The sequence below is a fragment of the Anguilla rostrata genome, chromosome 9 (assembly GCF_018555375.3).
Source record: "Anguilla rostrata isolate EN2019 chromosome 9, ASM1855537v3, whole genome shotgun sequence".
Taxonomy (NCBI): domain Eukaryota; kingdom Metazoa; phylum Chordata; class Actinopteri; order Anguilliformes; family Anguillidae; genus Anguilla; species Anguilla rostrata.
The window spans coordinates 28,830-41,408 of NC_057941.1; the positions used below are offsets into that span (position 1 = coordinate 28,830).

General features: G+C 46.7%; 1 protein-coding gene across 1 annotated transcript in view; it reads left to right on the plus strand.

Moving 5' to 3' along the window:
• Positions 1-5,378: 5,378 nt before the first annotated feature.
• The window catches only part of LOC135262578 (neuronal migration protein doublecortin-like), a 43,624-nt gene continuing 36,423 nt past the window's right edge, over positions 5,379-12,579 (plus strand). The window contains exon 1 of the mRNA XM_064349585.1: positions 5,379-5,526. The gene's annotated coding sequence lies outside the window, so the exon portion shown is untranslated. The remainder of the gene's footprint in view (positions 5,527-12,579) is intronic.

Consider the following 12,579-nt stretch of genomic DNA (forward strand, 5'->3'; position numbering starts at 1 on the left):
TTGTAATCCCACTGTTGGGGAGGCATGGCAGGAGATTAAGGGGTTCTATTCAGTCCAAATGGATCTGTGGCATGAATGAGACAATCCTGAGGATTGAGTTACCATGGCAAAATATTCAGGAACACTCTTCTGCTGAATTAGTTATTGTACAGAGATCCACAATTTGCTCAGACAAAATAGCTGAAATTTGTGATGAATGAGAACAGATGATTTATTATTATTATTATTATTATTATTATCTCATTCTTTGATTCTTGTCACTGTTATGTTTAACTATAACAACAGGTTGGTGTCAACCACTTGGTGTAATTATGATGGTGTATATGCAGTCTTTAATTTAGCATGTCATGTCTGTGCTGGTCATGCATGTTTCCACCCTGGTCTGAAGACGCATCTCTTCAGACTGTACCTGGATTAACTCTATCACTTCTCTACAGGGAACTCCCAATCTAGGATCACTATTAATACTTGTAGTCTATCTTGATCCTCTAGCTCTTTAGCCCCCCTGGGTTGGAGTAGCTGCCTGGTAATCCATATGAGGGGTTAGGAGTGAGAGCTCCTGGTTTTCTGTTCATGTGCTGTGAGCTGCCATTGCTGCCCCCTCATTAGGAACTTTGCAGAGGAAACGAGGCTGCTCGTGCACTGCACAAAAGGTAGATGACTCTGGTAACCATAGTGATGGGAGCGTAAAGGAAATCCAGGTCATATCTTTTATTCCTCCTTGCTTCAGTCTGACAACGCTGAACATTTTAATAAGATGATTCTGGGGGAGTGGCAGCTCCTTTCTTTAACAGTTCAGTTTTTTGATGATAATCTGTACTAACCAACAAGTTACACTTTAAATTTCCTTTGCCACAGACTGCAGTCTGGCAGCATTTGTAGCATAGAATGTAGTGCCAGTGAATCATCAAATAGGAAAAAAATATGTATAGAAAAGAAAGAAACTGTCGGTAATCACTGTTACCAGTACCTTCTGTGAGGGAGGTATACAGCAGGGCTGAGGGGCCCTATACCTCCGAGGCTGAATGCCTGGAGACTTGGAGTGTTACAGTCACTGAGATGTCTATGGCACAGGGACAGAGTGTAGTTACAGGCACAGGGACAGAGTGTAGTTACAGGCACGGGGACAGAGTGTAGTTACAGGCACGGGGACAGAGTGTAGTTACAGGCACGGGGACAGAGTGTAGATACAGGCACGGGGACAGAGTGTAGTTACAGGCACGGGGACAGTGTAGTTACAGTATGTAAATGTAATGTAATGTAAACCCGTCATTACAAAGATGAATGCACATTTGAGAATTCAGTGACGCAAAAACCATAGGCACTTGTCTTCAGAGATGTGAAAAAAGTGATATGAACAGATGGAATATCCTTAACCATATTCTCGACGAGTGGACAAGCGCATCTGTGGCGTACAGCAAGGAAACAGTATGAGACCTGAATGCTGGACCCCTACAGTGAGGGGCCCAGCGGCTCTGTTATGCTGTTGAGGGCATTTTCCTGGCATGATTTGGGTCCACTTGTCCCCTTAGAGGGAAGGGCCACTGCAAATCAAAGTTATTCTGAGTGATTGCCTTTATCCTATGAAAATCCAGATGGGAGTGGTCTCTTCCAGGATGACACTGCCCCAATCCACAGGGCACGAGGGGTCACTGAATGGTTTTATGAGTATGAAAAGGATGATGGTGAATCATGCTATGGCCTTCACAGTCACCAGATCTTAACTCAGTTGAACACCTATGATTGGTTGGTAGTTCTTTCCAGCACTTGGGAACTAGACAAGAACTACGTCAAATAGGACAGAATGCCAAGAGGGCACTTCTGAGTCTGTATTAAGCTAAGTACACTTCAATAGTTTGCACATTAATTGTAAAAATGTGTGTGATGGTGATTGCTTGGCTGAGACACATGCTGGATGAGTGACTCCCTGGCTGTTAGGAACTGACTCAGCTCTTTACGGGCAAATGAGCTTACAACCCCAGCAGTCATCAGCTTCGGCTCCCATACACCCCATACACACCCTATACACCTCCATACACACCCTATACACCTCCACACATACCCTATACACCTCCACACATACCCTATACACCCCCACACACACCCTACACTCCCACACAGCCTATACACCTCCATACACACCCTATACACCCCCACACACACACTATACACCCCCACACACACCCTATACACCTCCATACACACCCTATACACCCCCCCCCACACACCCTATACACCCCCACACACACCCTACACTCCCACACAGCCTATACACCCCCACACACACCTTATACACCCCCCCACACAACCTATACACCTCCATACACACCTTATATACACCCCACACACACCTATACACCCCCCACACACCCTATACACCCCCCCCACCAGCCTATACACCTCCCCACACAGCCTATACACCTCCATACACACTCTATACTCCTCCACACATACCCTATACACCTCCACACACACACTATACACCCCCACATGCCCCCATACACCTCCATACACACCCTATACACCCCCCCACACACCCTATACACCCCCACACACACCCTACACTCCCACACAGCCTATAAACCTCCATACACAACCTATACACCTCCATACACAGCCTATACACCTCCATACACAGCCTATACACCTCCATACACAGCCTATACATCTCCATACACAGCCTATACATCTCCATACACAGCCTATACACCTCCATACACACCCTATACACCTCCATACACACCCTATAAACCTCCATACACACCCTATACACCCCCACACACACCCTACACTCCCACACAGCCTATAAACCTCCATACACACCCTATACACCCCCACACACACCCTATACACCCCCACACACACCCTATACATCCCCACACACACCCTATACATCCCCACACACACCCTATACACCCCCACACACACCCTATACATCCCCACATGCGTGATATATGCACACAAATTAAATGTCTGAATGAGTGCCATTCCTGCCAAGGTGGAGCTCAGACAACAATCCGGTAGCTTTTAATGGGGGAGGCATATGTGCCCTGAATTTGAAGACACTTCCAGTCACACAACACTCCAATGACTGTAAATCCACCCCCCCCCCCACAACCGGTTGGCTCAGGGCTCTTCTCTGGCAGCTGGCCGGTGAGGAGAGGAGGAGCAGAGAGAGCGGGTGAGTCAAGCAGCGCTATGTCTGATATGCGCAGCAGGAACCACAGAATCCTGCAACAGCTGCTCTTTCAGACAGTCACACAGCATCATCTTTCTGCTGAAGAGTGCTGAGCATGAAGCGCTGAACATGGAGAGCATGGAGCACTGAGCATGGAGAGCATGGAGCGCTGAGCATGGAGCATGGAGCACTGAGCATGGAGCGCATGGAGCACTGAGCATGGAGCGCATGGAGCACTGAGCATGGAGCGCATGGAGCGCTGAGCATGGAGAGCATGGAGCGCTGAGCACGGGGAGCATGGAGCACTGAGCATGGAGCGCATGGGGCACTGAGCATGGAGCGCATGGAGCGCATGGGGCACTGAGCATGGAGCGCATGGAGCACTGAGCATGGAGCGCATGGAGCGCATGGAGCACTGAGCATGGAGAGCATGGAGCACTGAGCATGGAGCATGGAGCGCATGGAGCACTGAGCATGGAGCATGGAGAGCATGGAGCACTGAGCATGGAGAGCATGGAGCACTGAGCATGGAGCGCATAGAGCACTGAGCATGGAGAGCATGGAGCGCTGAGCATGGAGCACTGAGCATGGAGCTCATAGAGCACTGAGCACGGAGCGCTGAGCATGGAGCATGGAGCGCTGAGCACTGAGTATGGAGCGCTGAGCACGGAGCGCTGAGCCTGATTTCAGCCAGTAAACTAGGGATTGGGCTACACATCTTAGCCTCTCACAGCACATGTGGGGAGTGTGCAGTATGAAAAGCGTATGCCCATTGATATTACAGCCCCCCCAACAGGAAGTGTGCCCCCCCACCCTGTCACAGTCAACCTGGATCTGCATCCCACTAGAAAGACTGTCAGTAAAAACCCATCTGTTATCATGTGGAATTATGAAAATAAGTGTTCCACAGTACAAAGCAGAAAGGCTGGTCTGGAGGATCAGGTCCCAGGGGGTGGGGGGCAGGGCCAAGCCTGCAGTGCACTGACCGTCCCCCTCACCCAGGTCTCTGGGGAGCAAACGCAGCCCCTCACCCTAACCCCGGTCCCTGGGGAGCATCAGGGACCTGCATTGAGGATTGTTTGTATTGTCTTTGCCATTGTTTTCCATCAGTTTCCAGTGACACAGATGTGTTATTCAGAATCCTGAGAACCTGAGAGTGAGATCCTGAAATCCTGCGGGTGTTCTGAGTGACAGCACAGCTCAGTGCTCCTGTTGGGAGCTGACCCTACTGTTGCACACAAAGTCAAAACAATTACCAAAATTTTCCAATCGTTCATACACACAGCATGTTTAAGAAATACTGCAACTAGTGACTCATTGTCTAAATTTATACATAAATATAATAACGCATTTCTCACATTATTGACTGGCCTTTGCACTGCAGCAATATAGTTTATGAGGTTGAAATGAGAGCAGTTTTGTGATTACCCCATTGTGTACGGTACTATACTGATCATGTTGTCCTAAATTAGGTTTTTCTCACTTAATTCAAAGCAGTGAAACCGGGCCTTTGGTTTAGAATTTTTTCTATAAGCAGAACACACAGATACAAAAAGACGATGTGTCTTTGAATCAGACACAAGGGGGAGCTGCAAGGAGAAATGGCTTAGAAGAGTGACAGAGAGAGTAAGCCTTTTATCTCCCCCAAATAGCCCAAATTAATCATGATTAATCTCACAAAGGTACATTTTTTGTTTAGATTCTGTTCAGTGCATTTGGGGTGAAATAGAACTATGTTGGGTGGGCGGATTATTCTAAAGTGCTCTGAGCCGAACACTGAGTATGGAGAACAGCCTGAACACTGAGTGTGGAGGACAGCCTGAACACTGAACAGAGGAGAACCTGAAAACTGAGTAGAGGAGAGCCTGAACGCTGAGTGCGGAGGAGAGCAGTTATATAGCTGATAGGTACATTCATAAGTGTCATATAAACAACTTTTCCTGAAGAGAAAGAGGCATTTAGTCATTTTTGGTTTAATTTGTATACTTACTAGCTTATTATATTGCAAAAATATTTAAACGATTAAATAATGTAATGTAAAAAATGTATAAATAGAAACATATTTAATATATTAAATTAACCGTCCCAATTCTCACATAATTAGTGGTATATAAATGTTTTATCAGAGTGTAATGTATATGTAAAACAGGAACTCTTTCAAAATGTGCGCATAGTCTCCTGTGTGTGCCTAGCCTACTGGATGCCGTCATCCTGAGGTGTGATCAGTGGGCTTTAGGACCCAGCAGGCACCTCTGATGAGCAGGCAGAGCTCGTGGACTGAAGCACAGACAAAGGCAGAGACCGTCTCGCTGTCCTGCAGCCTCCACACCCACCTTCAGCTCACACTGGTGAGTACCTCTATGCTTCAATCAAACACTCTCTCGCAATAACCTTTATGACAATGTGTGATCGCTGAAGAACTCTAATCAATCTTTACTATGTGTGATGTCATAGTATAATTGTATTGAAATATAAGACTTTTGTGAATGAAAGCTTTGGTGAAAGAAGCAGGTGGTTGGAAGTCTGCTGATGCTGGGTCTAAAACTTCCATTTAGCAGATCTATATTCGCAATACCAGTGATTAAGTTTGACTTCTCATAAATCATTTTCTTTGAATATGGTTAGGGCAAAGCTGTGCTTTGATACTTTTTTCTTTCTTGAATTATCTATGAATGAAACTATGGTCAAATTTTATTTTCTGAAGACATACAGATACCAGCACGTTAAGGAATTTGTGGGCTGTGGTGGCTGGGTGTGACAGGCTCAAGAGTCAGCCTGCTGCTGTGTGTGTTGAACGGATTTCCATTGTGCTATGTGGAGCTGCGTTGCTGTAGTACGGTCTGGGTGTCAATGTGACACAAAAGAACAAGCTGCCACTCCCTCAGGCAGCCCCACGCAGCCCAACGCAGCCCCACACAGCTCAACACAACCCCACGCCACCCCACACAGCCCAACGCAGCTCCACACAGCCCAACGCAGCCCCACGCAGCCCCACGCAGCCACACACAGCCCAACGCAGCCTCACGCCAGCCCACACAGCCCAACGCAGCCCCACGCCACCCCACACAGCCCCACACAGCTCAACGCAGCCGCACGCAGCCCCCCGCAGCCCCACGCAGCTGCACGCCACCCCACGCAGCTCAACGCAGCCTCACGCAGCTCAACGCAGCCTCACGCAGCTCAACGCAGCCCCACGCAGCCCCACGCAGCTGCACGCCACCCCACGCAGCTCAACGCAGCTCAACGCAGCCGCACGCAGCCGCACGCAGCTACACACAGCCCAATGCAGCCCCCCATAGCCCCACGCAGCTCCACGCAGCCCCACGCAGCCGCACGCAGCTACACACAGCCCAATGCAGCCCCCCCGCAGCCCCCCGCATCCGCACACAGCCCAATGCAGCTCCACGCAGCCCCCCATAGCCCCACACAGCTGCACACAGCCCCATGCAGCCTCACGCAGCTTCATACAGCCCCACACAGCTCCATGCAGCCCAACGCAGCCGCACACACCTGGCTTCGGTCTCTGACCTTGGGAGCCATATGATTCTGTATGATTTTTATTCTGTGGGGGATTCAGGGGGATGGGGTTGTGGCAGCCTTTTGTCTGAAACAATAGTATCAGGGGGCGATGTCTGTGGGGGGTGGGGGGGGGTCAATGATTTACCTAGTCCAGAGAGGAGCAGATGGACCCCAAGCCAGCCTTCTTCAGCTGGGGAACACCCCCCTCCCCCCTGCCCCCTGCCCCGACTGCCTTCCATAAAATGAGGACTTGTGTGAGTGTGTGTGTGTGTGGGTGGGTGTGGGTGTGGGTGTTCTGGTGAGAGGGGTTTCAGTAATCCTGCCTGTTTCACAAGGCAGGAATACTGAGTTAGCTGGATAACTGCGCTGAGTAAAACCCTGTATCACAGAGCAGGGTTACTGAGTTAGCTGGATAACTGCACTGAGTAAAACCCTGTATCACAGAGCAGGGTTACTGAGTAAGCTGGATAACTGCGCTGAGTAAAACCCTGTATTACAGAGCAGAATTATTGAGATAGCTGGGTAACTGCACTGAGTAAAACCCTGTATCACAGAGCAGGATTACTGAGTAAGCTGGATAACTGCACTGAGTAAAACCCAGAACAATCCCAAATCTGGAACATGGAATAAAGTGAAACGAACTGTTCTGGTTTTTACACAGTTTTCCATCAAGCAATCCTGTTCATAAAATACCCCCAGAACCTGTTAACTCTGGTACTTTTGACCTGTTTGTGTTTGTTAGCTCAAATCTTTGCTTGATACTCCTTGGCCTATCAAACACATAGATTTCCAATAACCCAGGTAGTGGTAGTTCTAAAGGTAGGTGGAGATGTCTTGTACTGAGTAAAGACATGAGTTAATGAAAGCTCATCATGTAAGCCAGAGTAGCAGCAGGATAAAGTCATTATTTTCAAATGTGTATCACACTCCCCTCCCCTGAACCTTAAATTTAGCAGCCTCTAATGTAAGAGGCTCTTACTGTAGAGTGGCCAGTCTGTGGAATAATAAATGTTATGTAGCTCAGTGAGAATTTGTGGTTTCTACTTTGGAATGGGAACATCAGCAAAAATAAGGCTGTCTCACTTCTGCCTGTCAAAATGACAACTTCAGCTGGATCATACTGCAGTATTCACCTCGAGAGAAAGGAGGAGGCCACAGACATGGGGCAGCCGAAGGGAAGGTTATTGAACTGGGATTACTGTGCTAGGCCAAGCAGCAAGGCCAAACCATTACTTTCACTGAATTGGGATTACTAAACTGGCCTAGTGCAGTGTCAGTGCTCCATAAGTAATGTGTGCAGCGTTTATCACTGTGCAGTGTCAGTGCTCCATAAGGAAAGTGTGCTGCGGTTAGCATTGTGCAGTGTCAGTGCTGCAATTACCATTGTGCAGCGTCAGTGCTCCATAAGGAATGTGTGCTGCAGTTAGTGCTGTGCAGTGTCAGTGCCCCATAAGAAATGTGGGCTGCGGTTAGCATTGTGCAGTGTCAGTGCTCCATAAGGAATGTGTGCTGCGGTTAGCATTGTGCAGTGTCAGTGCTGCAATTAGCAGTGTGCAGCGTCAGTGCTCCATAAGGAATGTGTGCTGCAGTTAGTGCTGTGCAGTGTCAGTGCTGCGGTTAGCATTGTGCAGTGTCAGTGCTCCATAAGGAATGTGTGCTGCGGTTAGCATTGTGCAGTGTCAGTGCTGCAATTAGCATTGTGCAGCGTCAGTGCTCCATAAGGAATGTGTTCTGCAGTTAGTGCTGTGCAGTGTCAGTGCTGCAGTTAGTGCTGTGCAGTGTCAGTGCCCCATAAGGAATGTGTGCTGCAGTTAGTGCTGTGCAGTGTCAGTGCTGCTATTAGCATTGTGCAGTGTCAGTGCCCCATAAGGAATGTGTGCTGCAGTTAGCGCTGTGCAGTGTCAGTGCTGCAATTAGCATTGTGCAGCGTCAGTGCCCCATAAGGAATGTGTGCTGCAGTTAGTGCTGTGCAGTGTCAGTGCTGCGGTTAGCATTGTGCAGCGTCAGTGCCCCATAAGGAATGTGTGCTGCAGTTAGTGCTGTGCAGTGTCAGTGCTCCATAAGGAATGTGTGCTGCAGTTAGTGCTGTGCAGTGTCAGTGCCCCATAAGGAATGTGTGCTGCAGTTAGTGCTGTGCAGTGTCAGTGCTGCGGTTAGCATTGTGCAGCGTCAGTGCCCCATAAGGAATGTGTGCTGCAGTTAGTGCTGTGCAGTGTCAGTGCTCCATAAGGAATGTGTGCTGCAGTTAGTGCTGTGCAGTGTCAGTGCCCCATAAGGAATGTGTGCTGCAGTTAGTGCTGTGCAGTGTCAGTGCTGCGGTTAGCATTGTGCAGTGTCAGTGCCCCATAAGGAATGTGTGCTGCAGTTAGTGCTGTGCAGTGTCAGTGCTCCATAAGGAATGTGTGCTGCAGTTAGTGCTGTGCAGTGTCAATACTCCATAAGGAATGTGTGCTGCAGTTAGTGCTGTGCAGTGTCAGTGCTGCGGTTAGTGCTGTGCAGTGTCAGTGCTGCGGTTAACATTGTGCAGTGTCAGTGCCCCATAAGGAATGTGTGCTGCAGTTAGTGCTGTGCAGTGTCAGTGCTGTGGTTAGCATTGTGCAGTGTCAGTGCCCCATAAGGAATGTGTGCTGCAGTTAGTGCTGTACAGTGTCAGTGCTGCAGTTAGCATTGTGCAGCGTCAGTGCCCCATAAGGAATGTGTGCTGCAGTTAGTGCTGTGCAGTGTCAGTGCTGCGGTTAGCATTGTGCAGTGTCAGTGCCCCATAAGGAATGTGTGCTGCAGTTAGTGCTGTGCAGTGTCAGTGCTCCATAAGGAATGTGTGCTGCAGTTAGTGCTGTGCAGTGTCAGTGCCCCATAAGGAATGTGTGCTGCAGTTAGTGCTGTGCAGTGTCAGTGCTGCGGTTAGCATTGTGCAGTGTCAGTGCCCCATAAGGAATGTGTGCTGCAGTTAGTGCTGTGCAGTGTCAGTGCCCCATAAGGAATGTGTGCTGCAGTTAGTGCTGTGCAGCGTCCGTGCCCCATAAGGAATGTGTGCTGCGGTTAGTGCTGTGCAGTGTCAGTGCTGTGGATAGCACTGTGCAGTGTCAGTGCTCCATAAGGAATATGTGCTTGTGGGTAAGGGGACCAGCCTAGAAGATACAAATACCAGCCAAACTACAGGAGAAATCTGAACATCACAGGAGCAAAAGTTACAAAGGAATCTTCATAAATCTTCTCCAGCTGATCTTGAGCATTCTCCTATAGCACCATATCTCAAATGCATTTATCCTTCTTTTTGCTTCCTCTGTCAATGTCCACGTCTCGGATCCATATGTAAGAACAGAAAAATATTCATATTATAAAAATATTTCACTTTATCGTTGCCTTAAATTTACATTTGTAGCAGAGAAGTTTATATAGTGCTGAGCTGTGATTGGTAGGTTTGGTTGGGCAGATCCTCACACTTCACTCTATGCCAGGGATCAGCAACTCACGATCCCCAAGGGCCGAGAACTGCTGGTTTTCCACCCTCCCTTTGCCTGGGAGTCAGGTGTGAAGACAGTCTGGCCAATCAGTAGCGCTAATTACCCAGGAGAAAAGAAAACCAGGGCTGGATTTGGATTTGAGGGCCAGAGTTGATGATCCCTGCTCTATACGGTACTTGACACAAAATGACACAAGGCAGATGGAGGTGAAGGCCTGGTTGATGTGGTTAGCCCTTAAGAAATCAATCACATGCAACCATATGGCCTTAAAAAATGAAAAATTAGTGGAAAAATGGTCTTGGTTTTATTTTGCTGTTTCTTGACATGATATTAAAAAATTAGACAGAGACATTAGTTTGTCTCAAATGTTCAGATCAGCATAAATAAATGGAGCAGCGCCCCCTGGTGTTTACATCTGTTTTTGGTCTGTCGGGGTCTGGTTGTGCCACAAGGTTAGGCTAAAGCACAGTGCTTGAGCTGATGTCTGCGTCCACTACGCGCACAGATGTAGACCTGTGATTAAAAAAATCTTTTGGGGTGCTCTTAGTCTTTCTTTGGGCTGATTCTTCCAACTATTGGCCTGAAGTTACAATTTCTGCAGGGTTTTAAACACTGGGACGTGCTTCTTCAACCGGCACTTTCTGGAACAGACCTGTTTGTGTTCAAAAGGAGCAGATGTTTGTGGAGAGTTTGGCACAAGAGAGCAGTGCTTTTCCCCCCATGCAGTGTCAGACAGAAATCTGGCCTCCGTTTGTGTTTTTAAGGAAAAAGAGACACTCTAGCAGTCCTGGAACAAAAGAACACAAAAGAAATATTGCCTTTCAGTGCATGTCCTCCTTATTGTACAGATCAGGTAGTGATAAAGATGAACATGCATAGACGGGCTTTGATGCACTGATAGTTCTCTTATTTTCTTTCATTTGCATGCCCTAATTTGTGTATAACTATTTTTTTAGGCGCAACCTGATTTGTAACTCAGATACGACAACACTAACATGAATGGTTTTGTCCTTGTGGCTTGTGTACTTTCACATAAAATAGTGTTAGACCCTTTATAAGTTTTCAAATCTCATGCAAATTTGTGCAAACAGCAGATGACTTTGTGCAGATATCTTTCCTGTATGTGGAGAATAGGACTTGCTTTACTATACTAAGACATTACCAGCACATTACTTTTCACTGCAGACAAAACTCCTTGTTTATGGGTTAACGACATCAGCTAAAATATGAAAAATCTATTGTTTTCTGGTACTAAAATGCACTAGAGATGTGGGTTGAGGAGTGTGAGGAGTGTTTAATTTCTGAAGCACTGCTGGAGTGTTGTATATTTAGAATCAGCTGTCAGGAATAGCATATCAGCTTCTCCTCTTGGTAGAAATGTTCTGTGGCTTGCTGCTGGCATAACTGTAATGCCAACCTCCAAAGCCCTCCAGGCCACTTTCTGATTTAGGAAACAAACCAGTGTCAATTTAAAAAGGCAATTGTGGTCTCCATGTATTCCATTGAGTCTATAGTGGTAATAAAACATTCCCCAAAACTGCTTTTGCTTATTTACAATGATTTTCTTCTGTTTTCACTTTTTATATGGAGTTATTGCCATGGACGCATTGTGTTCACATAACCATAACATTCAGCAGTCAGCTTAGAGAGCAATGTATTAATAAGGAACTAACCATTCCCTAAAAGGGATATATACATGTATTGTATTGTGATGTAATTTTGTTGTGATTTGTTGTGTTGTATTGTAGTGACTGGAAAGCACTTTGGTGCAACTCCTGTTGTTTTTAAATGTGCTATACAAATAAAAGTGACTTGACTTGACTTGATATACTTGCAACTGCCCTAGAAGGTGAATGGCAGGTGACAGGTAGGCATGTTTAGATACCTAGTTTTGGCCTTACAGACATGGTTTTAATGAGCCACTCTATGCATACTCTTCCAGTCATGAAGGCTGGATAAGGCCAGGTTTTTAATAAGCAGTGTTCTGATGGATAGAGGACATTTTCAGCATTTTACACTTTCAATTACATTTAATTGGAAAGTGTTTTGTTTTTGGATTGCCTTCCTTTTTCATGTATTTGCAAAAACAGTCATTTCTTGCTACACTTTAAAGTAGGGATTTTCTCATTGTTTGTAAAACTGATGATCAACAAACAATCTTTACAAAGTCTGTGTGTCTGTCTTTAACACCCTGAAATTCTGTACTGAATGAGAAATATTAATAAAATATAAATAACTTATACTGTCACAGTGCTGTGTTGAAGATTCTTCATTTCCATAGGACACAGGTCTGTGAAAATTTCAGACTAGATTTCAGTCTTATAAAAACATACAAACTAGATTTGACTTCACTAGATTTATAAATATATGTCGGTAGCAGTTTAAAAATCACAATCTGAATTACAAGACAGCAGAAGC